Here is a 15,000-nt window from a genome sequence, read left to right on the forward strand (position 1 = left end):
CGCGGTTTCGTGCCGCCCCGGCAGACGCAGTTCGGACTTAGCACTTTTCGGCTGTGCCTGGCTGGCGGCCCACTCACTCGATCGCCATGTCTGTTTGCCACAGTTTTCCCGGTGGTGCCGCACCCGGGCTCGCCCCGGCAGACGCGTTTTTTTTTTCTTTCGCCCCGGCTGACGCAGTTTTCGCGCCGCCCCGGCTGACGCGGTTTCGTGCCGCCCCGGCAGACGCGGTTTTTTGCGCCGCCCCGGCTGACGCGGTTTTTGCCGCCCCGGCTGACGCAGTTCGGACTTAGCACTTTTCGGCTGTGCCTGGCTGGCGGCCCACTCACTCGATCGCCATGTCTGTTTGCCACAGTTTTCCCGGTGGTGCCGCACCCGGGCTCGCCCCGGCTGACGCAGTTTTCGCGCCGCCCCGGCTGACGCGGTTTCGTGCCGCCCCGGCAGACGCGGTTTTCGCGCCGCCCCGGCTGACGCGGTTTCGTGCCGCCCCGGCAGACGCAGTTCGGACTTAGCACTTTTCGGCTGTGCCTGGCTGGCGGCCCACTCACTCGATCGCCATGTCTGTTTGCCACAGTTTTCCCGGTGGTGCCGCACCCGGGCTCGCCCCGGCTGACGCAGTTTTCGCGCCGCCCCGGCTGACGCGGTTTCGTGCCGCCCCGGCAGACGCGGTTTTCGCGCCGCCCCGGCTGACGCGGTTTCGTGCCGCCCCGGCAGACGCAGTTCGGACTTAGCACTTTTCGGCTGTGCCTGGCTGGCGGCCCACTCACTCGATCGCCATGTCTGTTTGCCACAGTTTTCCCGGTGGTGCCGCACCCGGGCTCGCCCCGGCAGACGCGTTTTTTTTTTCTTTCGCCCCGGCTGACGCAGTTTTCGCGCCGCCCCGGCTGACGCGGTTTCGTGCCGCCCCGGCAGACGCGGTTTTTTTGCGCCGCCCCGGCTGACGCGGTTTTTGCCGCCCCGGCTGACGCAGTTCGGACTTGGCACTTTTTGGCTGAGCCTGGCTGGTGGCCCACTCACTCGATCGCCATGTCTGTTAGCCACAGTTTTCCCGGTGGTGCCGCACCCGGGCTCGCCCCGGCTGACGCAGTTTTCGCGCCGCCCCGGCAGACGCGGTTTTCGCGCCGCCCCGGCTGACGCGGTTTTTGCCGCCCCGGCTGACGCAGTTCGGACTTGGCACTTTTTGGGCTGAGCCTGGCTGGCGGCCCACTCACTCGATCGCCATGTCTGTTTGCCACAGTCTTCCCGGTGGTGCCGCACCCGGGCTCGCCCCGGCAGACGCGTTTTTTTTTTCTTTCGCCCCGGCAGACGTGGTTCCCCCCCCCCCCCCTTTTCGCTCGCCCCGGCTGACGAGGTTTTCGCGCCGCCCCGGCTGACGCAGTTTTCGCGCCGCCCCGGCTGACGCGGTTTCGTGCCGCCCCGGCTGACGCGGTTTTCGCGCCGCCCCGGCTGACGCGGTTTTTGCGTCGCCCCGGCTGACACGGTTCGGACTTTGCACTTTTCGGCTGTGCCTGGCTGGCGGCCCACTCACTCGATCGCCATGTCTGTTTGCCACAGTTTTCCCGGTGGTGCCGCACCCGGGCTCGCCCCGGCTGACGCAGTTTTCGCGCCGCCCCGGCTGACGCGGTTTCGTGCCGCCCCGGCAGACGCGGTTTTCGCGCCGCCCCGGCTGACGCGGTTTCGTGCCGCCCCGGCAGACGCAGTTCGGACTTAGCACTTTTCGGCTGTGCCTGGCTGGCGGCCCACTCACTCGATCGCCATGTCTGTTTGCCACAGTTTTCCCGGTGGTGCCGCACCCGGGCTCGCCCCGGCTGACGCAGTTTTCGCGCCGCCCCGGCTGACGCGGTTTCGTGCCGCCCCGGCAGACGCGGTTTTCGCGCCGCCCCGGCTGACGCGGTTTCGTGCCGCCCCGGCAGACGCAGTTCGGACTTAGCACTTTTCGGCTGTGCCTGGCTGGCGGCCCACTCACTCGATCGCCATGTCTGTTTGCCACAGTTTTCCCGGTGGTGCCGCACCCGGGCTCGCCCCGGCTGACGCAGTTTTCGCGCCGCCCCGGCTGACGCGGTTTCGTGCCGCCCCGGCAGACGCGGTTTTCGCGCCGCCCCGGCTGACGCGGTTTCGTGCCGCCCCGGCAGACGCAGTTCGGACTTAGCACTTTTCGGCTGTGCCTGGCTGGCGGCCCACTCACTCGATCGCCATGTCTGTTTGCCACAGTTTTCCCGGTGGTGCCGCACCCGGGCTCGCCCCGGCTGACGCAGTTTTCGCGCCGCCCCGGCTGACGCGGTTTCGTGCCGCCCCGGCAGACGCGGTTTTCGCGCCGCCCCGGCTGACGCGGTTTCGTGCCGCCCCGGCAGACGCAGTTCGGACTTAGCACTTTTCGGCTGTGCCTGGCTGGCGGCCCACTCACTCGATCGCCATGTCTGTTTGCCACAGTTTTCCCGGTGGTGCCGCACCCGGGCTCGCCCCGGCAGACGCGTTTTTTTTTTTCTTTCGCCCCGGCTGACGCAGTTTTCGCGCCGCCCCGGCTGACGCGGTTTCGTGCCGCCCCGGCAGACGCGGTTTTTTGCGCCGCCCCGGCTGACGCGGTTTTTGCCGCCCCGGCTGACGCAGTTCGGACTTAGCACTTTTCGGCTGTGCCTGGCTGGCGGCCCACTCACTCGATCGCCATGTCTGTTTGCCACAGTTTTCCCGGTGGTGCCGCACCCGGGCTCGCCCCGGCTGACGCAGTTTTCGCGCCGCCCCGGCTGACGCGGTTTCGTGCCGCCCCGGCAGACGCGGTTTTCGCGCCGCCCCGGCTGACGCGGTTTCGTGCCGCCCCGGCAGACGCAGTTCGGACTTAGCACTTTTCGGCTGTGCCTGGCTGGCGGCCCACTCACTCGATCGCCATGTCTGTTTGCCACAGTTTTCCCGGTGGTGCCGCACCCGGGCTCGCCCCGGCTGACGCAGTTTTCGCGCCGCCCCGGCTGACGCGGTTTCGTGCCGCCCCGGCAGACGCGGTTTTCGCGCCGCCCCGGCTGACGCGGTTTCGTGCCGCCCCGGCAGACGCAGTTCGGACTTAGCACTTTTCGGCTGTGCCTGGCTGGCGGCCCACTCACTCGATCGCCATGTCTGTTTGCCACAGTTTTCCCGGTGGTGCCGCACCCGGGCTCGCCCCGGCTGACGCAGTTTTCGCGCCGCCCCGGCTGACGCGGTTTCGTGCCGCCCCGGCAGACGCGGTTTTCGCGCCGCCCCGGCTGACGCGGTTTCGTGCCGCCCCGGCAGACGCAGTTCGGACTTAGCACTTTTCGGCTGTGCCTGGCTGGCGGCCCACTCACTCGATCGCCATGTCTGTTTGCCACAGTTTTCCCGGTGGTGCCGCACCCGGGCTCGCCCCGGCTGACGCAGTTTTCGCGCCGCCCCGGCTGACGCGGTTTCGTGCCGCCCCGGCAGACGCGGTTTTCGCGCCGCCCCGGCTGACGCGGTTTCGTGCCGCCCCGGCAGACGCAGTTCGGACTTAGCACCTTTCGGCTGTGCCTGGCTGGCGGCCCACTCACTCGATCGCCATGTCTGTTTGCCACAGTTTTCCCGGTGGTGCCGCACCCGGGCTCGCCCCGGCAGACGCGTTTTTTTTTTTTCTTTCGCCCCGGCTGACGCAGTTTTCGCGCCGCCCCGGCTGACGCGGTTTCGTGCCGCCCCGGCAGACGCGGTTTTTTGCGCCGCCCCGGCTGACGCGGTTTTTGCCGCCCCGGCTGACGCAGTTCGGACTTAGCACTTTTCGGCTGTGCCTGGCTGGCGGCCCACTCACTCGATCGCCATGTCTGTTTGCCACAGTTTTCCCGGTGGTGCCGCACCCGGGCTCGCCCCGGCTGACGCAGTTTTCGCGCCGCCCCGGCTGACGCGGTTTCGTGCCGCCCCGGCAGACGCGGTTTTCGCGCCGCCCCGGCTGACGCGGTTTCGTGCCGCCCCGGCAGACGCAGTTCGGACTTAGCACTTTTCGGCTGTGCCTGGCTGGCGGCCCACTCACTCGATCGCCATGTCTGTTTGCCACAGTTTTCCCGGTGGTGCCGCACCCGGGCTCGCCCCGGCTGACGCAGTTTTCGCGCCGCCCCGGCTGACGCGGTTTCGTGCCGCCCCGGCAGACGCGGTTTTCGCGCCGCCCCGGCTGACGCGGTTTCGTGCCGCCCCGGCAGACGCAGTTCGGACTTAGCACTTTTCGGCTGTGCCTGGCTGGCGGCCCACTCACTCGATCGCCATGTCTGTTTGCCACAGTTTTCCCGGTGGTGCCGCACCCGGGCTCGCCCCGGCAGACGCGTTTTTTTTTTCTTTCGCCCCGGCTGACGCAGTTTTCGCGCCGCCCCGGCTGACGCGGTTTCGTGCCGCCCCGGCAGACGCGGTTTTTTTGCGCCGCCCCGGCTGACGCGGTTTTTGCCGCCCCGGCTGACGCAGTTCGGACTTGGCACTTTTTGGCTGAGCCTGGCTGGTGGCCCACTCACTCGATCGCCATGTCTGTTAGCCACAGTTTTCCCGGTGGTGCCGCACCCGGGCTCGCCCCGGCTGACGCAGTTTTCGCGCCGCCCCGGCAGACGCGGTTTTCGCGCCGCCCCGGCTGACGCGGTTTTTGCCGCCCCGGCTGACGCAGTTCGGACTTGGCACTTTTTGGGCTGAGCCTGGCTGGCGGCCCACTCACTCGATCGCCATGTCTGTTTGCCACAGTCTTCCCGGTGGTGCCGCACCCGGGCTCGCCCCGGCAGACGCGTTTTTTTTTTCTTTCGCCCCGGCAGACGTGGTTCCCCCCCCCCCCCCCTTTTCGCTCGCCCCGGCTGACGAGGTTTTCGCGCCGCCCCGGCTGACGCAGTTTTCGCGCCGCCCCGGCTGACGCGGTTTCGTGCCGCCCCGGCTGACGCGGTTTTCGCGCCGCCCCGGCTGACGCGGTTTTTGCGTCGCCCCGGCTGACACGGTTCGGACTTTGCACTTTTCGGCTGTGCCTGGCTGGCGGCCCACTCACTCGATCGCCATGTCTGTTTGCCACAGTTTTCCCGGTGGTGCCGCACCCGGGCTTGCCCCGGCAGACGCGTTTTTTTTTTTCTTTTCGCCCCGGCTGACGCAGTTTTCGCCCCGCCCCGGCTGACGCGGTTTCGTGCCGCCCCGGCAGACGCGGTTTTTTGCGCCGCCCCGGCTGACGCGGTTTTTGCCGCCCCGGCTGACGCAGTTCGGACTTTGCACTTTTTGGCTGAGCCTGGCTGGCGGCCCACTCACTCGATCGCCATGTCTGTTTGCCACAGTTTTCCCGGTGGTGCCGCACCCGGGCTCGCCCCGGCAGACGCGTTTTTTTTTTCCTTCGCCCCGGCAGACGTGGTTCCCCCCCCCCCCTCCGTCTTTCTTTTTGTTTTTTTTTTTCGCCGCGGCTGAAGTGGATTTTTCGGTGCCTCGACGCCCCGGTAGTCGCGGTTTTTCCGTTTCCGCACGGCCCCGGCTGACGCTGCTCGGTCACAGTCGCCTTTTGTGAGGATTGCAGACTTCTTGAGCGCGGGTGTTTTTTTTTTGTTGTTGTTGTTGTTTTATTACGCATTCGCTCCAGCAGACGCTGTTTAGACTTTTTGTTTCCTCTTTTATCCTGCGACGAGGTGACGAGGTTTATTCGGTGCCCCGCCGCCCCGGCTGAAGTGATTTTTCCTGTCCCGTGCCGCCCCGGCTGACGCGGTTGGGACTTCGCGTTTGTTCGGCCGCCACGGGTTTTGGCGCACTCGCTCGGTTGCTTGTTGTTGCCACTTGTTGCGAACCCAGGTTTCTTGAGCGAGCGCGGGCGTTTTTTCTTCCTTTCTTTCTTTGTTCTATGTGTTAGCGAATCGGCCTTTAATATCACACGAGGACTCACAACCAACAATTTTCAGTTTGAAGTGTAAAAAATCTGCAGGTGTTGACGTAACTGACTTGCCCCGTACCCTTGAGTACATCCATGAAGTTCTCGTAGTACTACTAAATCGCATTATTCCAAGTGGAGAAATTCCCATAAACTTGCAAACCTCTACACGAAAATCGGTGCGCGTGATAAAGTTGAAAATTATCGTCCGATATCAAATGTGCCTTCTATAACACAAATTCTAGGAAAAAAAAAAAAAAACACTTGTTCGCCGTTTTCTGCGCCGTGACTGGCAGCACTCCGGCGAAGCGAAACGGGGTCGATTCGAGCACGATATCGGCGTCTTTCGACGTGCTCGCCGGCGACCGTCGCACGAGTACGTCGCACGAGCGCGTCTGCCGGGGCGCCGTTTGCGAAGCCGACGCAAAAGTGGGAACCGCCGCTCGGATGATCGCCGCTTTCGGCAGAGTGAGTGTTGGCACTCCGGGGAAGCGAAACAGCGTGAATGCGCCCACGAAATCGGCGTATTTTGAAGTGCCCGCCGGCGACCGTCGCACGAGTACGGTAAACCGCGTCAGCCGGGGCGTACTTCGGGACGCCGACGAAAAAGTGGGAAGCGCAACTCGGATCTTCGCCGTTTTTGCAGGAGTGAGTGGCGGCCCTCCTGCGAGACCAAGAAGCATCGATTCGTGCACGAATTCGGCGCCTTTCGACGTGATCGCCGGCGACCGTCGCTCGAGTAGGGCAAACCGCGTCTGCCGGGGCGGGCTTCGGGACGCCGATGCGAAAGTGGGAAACGCTGCTCGGATGTTCGCCGTTTTTGGCCGAGTGAGTGCTGGCACTCGGGCGAAGCCAAACGGGGCCGATTACGGCACGATATCGGCGTCTTTCGACGTGCCCGGCGGCGACCGTCGCACGAGTACGGTAAACCGCGTCAGCCCGGGCGGAGTTCGGGACGCCGATGCGAAAGTGGAGAACGCCGCTCGGATCTTCGCCGTTTTTGGAGGAGTGAGTGGCGGCACTCCGGAGAAGCCAAGGAGCGCCAATTAGCGCACGATATCGGCGTCTTTCGACGCGCTCGCCGGCGACCGTCGAACGAGTAGGGCAAACCGCGTCTGCCGGGGCGGGGTTTACGACGCCGACGCAAAAGTGGGAACCGCCGCTCGGATGTTGGCCGTTTTTGGCAGAGTGAGTGCTGGCACACCGGCGACGCGAAAGAGCGCGAAAGCGCCCACGAAAGTGGCGTATTTGGACGTGCTTGACGGCGACCGCTGCAGGAGTACGAAAAACCACGTCAGCCGGGGCGAGCGACCCACGGCGGTCTGGGTGCTTATCGCTGCTATTATAGGGGCACCCCGGCAGACGCAGAAAAAAAAAATTTTTTTTCGACCTTCTTTTTTGCTGGTCGAGCTCGGGTAACCCAGGTCGCAATGGGAGCCGCGCACGAAAGCGGCGTCGCGAGACGCGTTCGCGGTCGCTAGTCGCACGAGCTCGGCAACCGCGTCAGCCGGCGCGGAGTTCGGGATGCCGACGGCTAAGTGGGTACCGCTGCTCGGATGTTCGCCGTTTTTGGCCGAGTGAGTGCTGGCACTCCGGCGAAGCGAAACGGGGCCGATTCGGGCACGATATCGGCGTATTTCGACGTGCTCGCCGGCGACCGTCGCACGAGTACGGCAAAGCGCGTCTGCCGGGGCGAGGTTTGCGATGCCGACGAAAAAGTGGGAAGCGCCGCTCGGATCTTCGCCGTTTTTGCAGGAGTGAGTGGCGGCCCTCCTGCGAGACCAAGAAGCATCGACTCGCGCACGATATCGGTGTCTTTCGACGTGCCCGCCGGCCACCGCCGCACGAGTACGGCAAACCGCGTATGCCGGGGCGGGGTTGGCGACGCCGACGCAAAAGTGGGAACCGCCACTAGGATGTTCGCCGTTTTTGGCAGAGTGAGTGCTGGCACACCGGCGACGCGAAAGAGCGCGAAAGCGCCCACGAAAGTGGCGTATTTGGACGTGCTTGACGGCGACCGCTGCAGGAGTACGAAAAACCACGTCAGCCGGGGCGAGCGACCCACGGCGGTCTGGGTGCTTATCGCTGCTATTATAGGGGCACCCCGGCAGACGCAGAAAAAAAAAATTTTTTTTCGACCTTCTTTTTTGCTGGTCGAGCTCGGGTAACCCAGGTCGCAATGGGAGCCGCGCACGAAAGCGGCGTCGCGAGACGCGTTCGCGGTCGCTAGTCGCACGAGCTCGGCAACCGCGTCAGCCGGCGCGGAGTTCGGGATGCCGACGGCTAAGTGGGTACCGCTGCTCGGATGTTCGCCGTTTTTGGCCGAGTGAGTGCTGGCACTCCGGCGAAGCGAAACGGGGCCGATTCGGGCACGATATCGGCGTATTTCGACGTGCTCGCCGGCGACCGTCGCACGAGTACGGCAAAGCGCGTCTGCCGGGGCGAGGTTTGCGATGCCGACGAAAAAGTGGGAAGCGCCGCTCGGATCTTCGCCGTTTTTGCAGGAGTGAGTGGCGGCCCTCCTGCGAGACCAAGAAGCATCGACTCGCGCACGATATCGGTGTCTTTCGACGTGCCCGCCGGCCACCGCCGCACGAGTACGGCAAACCGCGTATGCCGGGGCGGGGTTGGCGACGCCGACGCAAAAGTGGGAACCGCCACTAGGATGTTCGCCGTTTTTGGCAGAGTGAGTGCTGGCACTCCGGCGAAGCGAAAGAGCGCGAATGCGCCCACGAAAGTGGCGTGTTTGGACGTGCTTGACGACGACCACCGCAGGAAAACGAAAAACCACGTCAGCCGGGGCGAGCGACCCATGGCGGTCTGGGTGCTTATCGCTGCTATTATAGGGGCACCCCGGCAGACGCAAAAAAAAAAAAAATTTTTTTTCGACATTCTTTCTTGCTCGTCGACCTCGGGTGACCCAGGTCGCAGTGGGAGCCGCGCACGAAAGCGGCGTCGCGAGACGGCTTCGCGGTCGCTAGTCGCACGAGCTCGGCAACCGCGTCTGCCGGGGCGGAGTTCGGGACGCCGACGGCTAAGTGGGAACCGCCGCTCGGATGTTCGCCGTTTGTGGCCGAGTGAGTGCTGGCACTCCGGCGAAGCCAAACGGGGCCGATTCCGGCACGATATCGGCGTCTTTCTACGTGCTCGCCGGCGACCGTCGCACGAGTACGGCAAAGTGCGTCTGCCGGGGCGGGGTTTGCGACGCGTACGCAATAGTGAGAACCGTCGCTCGGATGTTCGTCGTCTTTCGCCGAGCCAGTGCTGGCACTCCGGCGAAGCCGAACGGAGCCGATTCGGGCACGATATCGGCGTCTTTCCACGTGCTCGCCGGCGACCGTCGCACGAGTACGGTAAACCGCGTCAGCCGGGGCGGAGTTCGGGACGCCGATGCGAAAGTGGGAAGCGCCGCTCGGATCTTCGCCGTTTTTGGAGGAGTCAGTGGCGGCACTCCGGTGAAGCCAAGGTGCGCCAATTCGCGCACGATATCGGCGTCTTTCGACGTGCCCGCCGGCCACCGTCGCACGAGTACGGCAAACCTCGTCTGCCGGGGCGGGGTTTGCGACGCCGACGCAAAAGTGGGAACCGCCGCTCGGATGTTCGCCGTTTTTGGCAGAGTGAGTGCTGGCACTCCGGCGAAGCGAAAGAGCGTGAATGCGCCCACGAAAGTAGCGTATTTGGACGTGCTTGACGGCGACCGCCGCAGGAGTACGAAAAACCACGTCAGCCGGGGCGAGCGACCCACGGCGGTCTGGGTGCTTATCGCTGCTATTATAGGGGCACCCCGGCAGACGCAGAAAGAAAAAAAAAAAAATGGGGACATGGCGTGCGTCACCGTGCGGCTTCGCAGCGTTGCCGAAGTCGCCGAGCCCTTCGACTGAGCCGAACGGCGGACAGGGAACGTTGGTCGGCCGTTCTAACCTGTCGGTGCCACGCCGAGACGTCGTTAAGGAAAACCGCGTCGTGGGCCTCTACGACGCCGTCGAGTCGTTGTACGTTTGGTGTCCAGCGTGTCGGCGGCGAGTAGCGGACACGTCGTTCACGACTTCGGTCTTTCGCAGTCGACGCGAACTTGCGGAGAGTCGTGGTGCCTCACGTTTTCGGCAGAAACCGCGGCGGAATTTTCCCGTGCGTGCGCGCACGACCTCGGTGCTGTGCCGTCAGCGTAGTGTTGCACAAACTCGTGGCCTACCCAAGGTGCGGTACGTTTGCGGCCGTATCCTCGGTGGGAATTTCGTGAGTAGGGTCGCAAATTCTACGACCTCGGCGGGTTTGAGAGCGACGTAGACTTGTGGCACGCTCAACGTGCCACACGTTTCGGGGCACACCCGCGGTGAAATTTTCTCGAGTACGCTCGTATTAGTGCCCAAGGAGGTCTGGGTACTTATCGCTGCTATTATGTGGGGGTTCTCGTGAGCGGCGTACGCGAAAGCGACCGGGTGTCTGATATGCGGCGGGCTTCGGCCTCGTCAAGCGTGTCCTCGGGTCTGCTCCAGGGGAATCCACGGCAGTCGTCTGCAGCCTCATCCGCTTGATGCGTTAGGGGCTGGTTGTCGGACGGTGCCGTTTTACCACGATATCGAGGTGTGTTCCGTGTCGTCCTCGGGCGATTCAGATGCGAAAGCGCCGAAGACGCGGGCGTGACCCGTCGTCTGGCGGCTTTGCAGTCTCGGCTCCGTTGCTAGTTCCGGCCGGTCCACCGACAGTGCAGCGGGCTTGGGCAACCCGCACGGCGCGACCGAGTCGATGCAACGAAAAAGAGCGAGCATGAACGTGCTTCTTGCCGCACGGCTCCCACTCGTCTTTCGGGAAGGTTGTGCCGTAGCGAGCTCGAACGCCGTCATCTCGGAGTGCAAAATAAGCGTGTTGGGGCGCCTGAAGGTGGCCTCCGCCGCACACAGACTGCGTCCGGCCCGCCGAAGGCGAGGACGGACGCGCAGTCGAACGATTACCTGGTTGATCCTGCCAGTAATCATATGCTTGTCTCAAAGATTAAGCCATGCATGTCTAAGTACATGCCGAAATAAGGCGAAACCGCGAATGGCTCATTAAATCAGTTATGGTTCCTTAGATCGTTTCTTCCTACTTGGATAACTGTGGCAATTCTAGAGCTAATACATGCAGTGAGCCTGGAGCCCTTTGGGTAACGGGTGCTTTTATTAGACCAAGATCGATCGGGTTTCGGCCCGTATTGTGTGGTGACTCTGGATAACTTTGTGCTGATCGCATGGCCACGAGCCGGCGACGTTTCTTTCAAGTGTCTGCCTTATCAACTTTCGATGGTAGGTTACTTGCTTACCATGGTTGTTACGGGTAACGGAGAATCAGGGTTCGATTCCGGAGAGGGAGCCTGAGAAACGGCTACCACATCCAAGGAAGGCAGCAGGCGCGCAAATTACCCACTCCCGGCACGGGGAGGTAGTGACGAAAAATAACAATACGGGACTCTTTTGAGGCCCCGTAATTGAAATGAGTACACTCTAAATCCTTTAACGAGGATCAATTGGAGGGCAAGTCTGGTGCCAGCAGCCGCGGTAATTCCAGCTCCAATAGCGTATACTAAAGCTGCTGCGGTTAAAAAGCTCGTAGTTGGATCTCAGTTCCAGACGAGTAGTGCATCTACCCGATGCGACGGCTCGGACTGAACATCATGCCGGTTCTTTCTTGGTGCACTTCATTGTGTGCCTCGAGATGGCCGGTGCTTTTACTTTGAAAAAATTAGAGTGCTCAACGCAGGCGAGTCGCCTGAATAAACTTGCATGGAATAATAGAACAAGACCTCGTTTCTGTTCTGTTGGTTTTTGGAATACGAGGTAATGATTAAGAGGGACGGACGGGGGCATTCGTATTGCGGCGCTAGAGGTGAAATTCTTGGACCGTCGCAAGACGAACTACTGCGAAAGCATTTGCCAAGAATGTTTTCATTGATCAAGAACGAAAGTCAGAGGTTCGAAGGCGATCAGATACCGCCCTAGTTCTGACCATAAACGATGCCAACCAGCGATCCGCCTGAGTTACTCAAATGACTCGGCGGGCAGCTTCCGGGAAACCAAAGTATTTGGGTTCCGGGGGAAGTATGGTTGCAAAGCTGAAACTTAAAGGAATTGACGGAAGGGCACCACCAGGAGTGGAGCCTGCGGCTTAATTTGACTCAACACGGGAAAACTTACCCGGCCCGGACACTGGGAGGATTGACAGATTGAGAGCTCTTTCTTGATTCGGTGGATGGTGGTGCATGGCCGTTCTTAGTTGGTGGAGCGATTTGTCTGGTTAATTCCGATAACGAACGAGACTCTAGCCTATTAAATAGGTGCGGGGTTCCCAGCACCTTACAACCTTCTTAGAGGGACAAGCGGCTCCTAGCCGCACGAAACAGAGCAATAACAGGTCTGTGATGCCCTTAGATGTCCGGGGCCGCACGCGCGCTACACTGAAGGAAGCAGCGTGTCTTTATCCCTGTCTGAAAAGACTGGGTAACCCGTGGAACTTCTTTCGTGATTGGGATAGGGGCTTGCAATTGTTCCCCTTGAACGAGGAATTCCCAGTAAGCGCGAGTCATAAGCTCGCGTTGATTACGTCCCTGCCCTTTGTACACACCGCCCGTCGCTACTACCGATTGAATGATTTAGTGAGGTCTTCGGACCGATGTCCGGCGCGGCCTTTCGGTTGCGCCGGTCTGTTGGAAAGATGACCAAACTTGATCATTTAGAGGAAGTAAAAGTCGTAACAAGGTTTCCGTAGGTGAACCTGCGGAAGGATCATTAACGGATTGTGAAGGGTGAGCGCCTCAGCTGCGTCTGCACCCGACACTTTCTGCCGCTGACCCCGTTTGGACGCGGGGTCGGCTTTTCCCCACGGGGCTGCCTGAATGTGGAGCGGCACCCCGTGACAAATTGTTGCGCCCAGCGGACGCCAACACCGCGACCTTGGACGGTCGGCCAGGTGGCGGACGCGGGTACAAACGGCGCAACGCACTCATAGGTCGGCTTTCGACCCGCCACTGCACCGTGGCTCGAAGCGCTCGAAATGCGCGACCCGACCGCTGCGGGACCGCCTAGTACTGTAAACAGGAGCGGCGGAGCGCGAACGGCGAGTCGTGGTTACGTCGGTAGAAGGCGAGGCTGCGCGTTCCCGAAACGCCAGCCGAGTGCCCTCCCGACCGTTCGAGCGTGCAAGAACGAGACCCGACAATCGCGCGGCGACTGCCAAGTACGAGAGGAACGGCACAAGCGTCGGCGGTCGGTCAAGGAACTGGCGATGTGACGGGTCCGCTGTGCACCAGTGCATACCGTCCCGCCGTCCGCGGCAAGCGCCTCCGCGTCCTCGGGTGACGGAGGCTGCCGGTCGGTTCTTGCAGGCGAGGGATCTCGCTGGCACCGGTTCGCGTTGACGCGCGGCCGGTCATGGCACGGCGATGCGACGGCCGAGGTGCGCAGTACTCGATGGAGGAACCGCACGCTCCGATGACCGTCCCGCCCTCCGCGGCGTATGCGTACCGACCGTAATGGTTGCAGCAGCGCCGGCCGGCTTTTGAATTCGCCACACGAAACACGGTGCGAGATCGCGGTTAGGGGAGCGTCGACGTTGCCAGGCGTTTTGCTTGCTGCCGAGGGAAAGGCGGCACGGCCACGTCGCGCTCGTCGCGATTAGCGGGTCTGCGCGCTTTGGGAAGGTGCCGCAACGACTTGCCGAAAGAGGAAGCACGGAAGAACGAGGGACTTGGACGTCCCGACAATTGAACGCACTTGCGGCCAGGCCCTTGCTGGCTTCGTTCTTCCGCCTCGAGTAGGCTCGTACGCGGCTCCGGCGCCGAAAGTGGTCCTTGGCACCGACTTCGGTGGACGTGGGAAGTGCCGCGCAAGTACGGCGCGCCTGGCTCCACCTGTTGGCTAAAGTAGGCAGCCGGATCGGCATTTTGGTGTGCGGTGGCAAACCGTGGATGCGAAAAAAGCTTGTGCGATTTCGTGGAACAAAAAGCGGGGGTCCCCCTTTTTATGCGGAGGAGACCGACCCGCCTGCCGTGGTGAACCGCGACGCCACGGTAAAAACGGGAGAGGCTTGTCGATGGGACCGTGCATCCCGCGCTCCACGGAGGCCGGGAGGCGGCCGCCCGAGGAAATGTGTAGCCGTCGAGGCCCGCATCTGCGTGCACTCTTATCCAAATGGGTGTACCGCAGGCATTTTCTGGTTAGGCGGGCCAATGAGAGCGAGCACACAACGATACCTACGGGTCCGGCTTGGAGAACCGGCTTCGACGCCTCCCGAGTATTTATAGAGGGGTGGACCACGAAAGCACTCGCAAGTAGCGAAAGCGAAACGCCGTCCGAAACACACCGTTTGCTCGATTTGCGGCAGCCGAAAAAGGCGCGGCAGAGTTTTGGAGTCCAAGCGTGCGCTGAAAAGCGCCCTTCTTGGCCACTGTTTGGCCGAGTGCCAGAAACGTTTGGTTTTGACTGTACGGAATTGAACAAACACTTTTTCACGACTCTAAGCGGTGGATCACTCGGTTCTCGGGTCGATGAAGAACGCAGCCAGCTGCGAGACTTGGTGTGAATTGCAGGACACACTGAGCACTGATTCTTTGAACGCACATTGCGGCCTTGGGTCTTCCCTTGGCTTCGTCTGTCTGAGGGTCGGATCACATATCAAGAGAGCCTTCGGCGCACAAGGGAACGTGAGCCGTCGACTCGTTTTGACCGCGTCGGCAACACGGACAGCACGCTGAACACCTCACAGCGAGCGCCAACAGCGGCCACTCAAGGGCGAGACGGTGGCGACCGTCGTGCCAGAGCCCAACCGAAACGGGGGCGACCGACTGCATTGAGGATGTGGCACCTCGTTGAGACCGCCGCAGGACTTCGAGTCGGAAGGAAGCCTGCAGGGAAAGTGCGGTCGAGGTTGCGTACTCCTCTCTGCGACCGGGCGCGCAAGAGCTGCGAGAGCCACGGACGCGCAACTTTAACGCACGGTAAACACGAGGAGCGAAAGCCGGCCAGCAAAGCTTCTCCAGCCGTGCGCAAAGTGCGCGAGATCGCAGCCTTGCGTTGCGCTTGTTGCCCTCGAAGTAAGCAGGGTGTCCCGTAGACCGGGCGCTCGAACACGCTGCGGGGCCGTGCCTCCTCCAGGCTTTGCCGCGCGAACAGGGAACGTTCGCGCGCAAAGCGCAG

General features: G+C 62.5%; 2 non-coding genes across 2 annotated transcripts; both read left to right on the forward strand.

Annotated features, from left to right (window-relative positions):
- The first annotated feature begins 10,782 nt into the window (after positions 1 to 10,782).
- LOC142794305 (small subunit ribosomal RNA) lies at positions 10,783 to 12,597 on the forward strand. The gene has a single exon (XR_012892237.1). It is a non-coding gene; the product is annotated as a small subunit ribosomal RNA (ribosomal RNA).
- Positions 12,598 to 14,316: 1,719 nt separating this feature from the next.
- On the forward strand, positions 14,317 to 14,469 carry LOC142794315 (5.8S ribosomal RNA). Its single transcript, XR_012892243.1, has one exon. It is a non-coding gene; the product is annotated as a 5.8S ribosomal RNA (ribosomal RNA).
- Positions 14,470 to 15,000: the final 531 nt, after the last annotated feature.

This window comes from Rhipicephalus microplus, unplaced genomic scaffold (assembly GCF_043290135.1).
Source record: "Rhipicephalus microplus isolate Deutch F79 unplaced genomic scaffold, USDA_Rmic scaffold_397, whole genome shotgun sequence".
NCBI classification, from domain to species: Eukaryota; Metazoa; Arthropoda; class Arachnida; order Ixodida; family Ixodidae; genus Rhipicephalus; species Rhipicephalus microplus.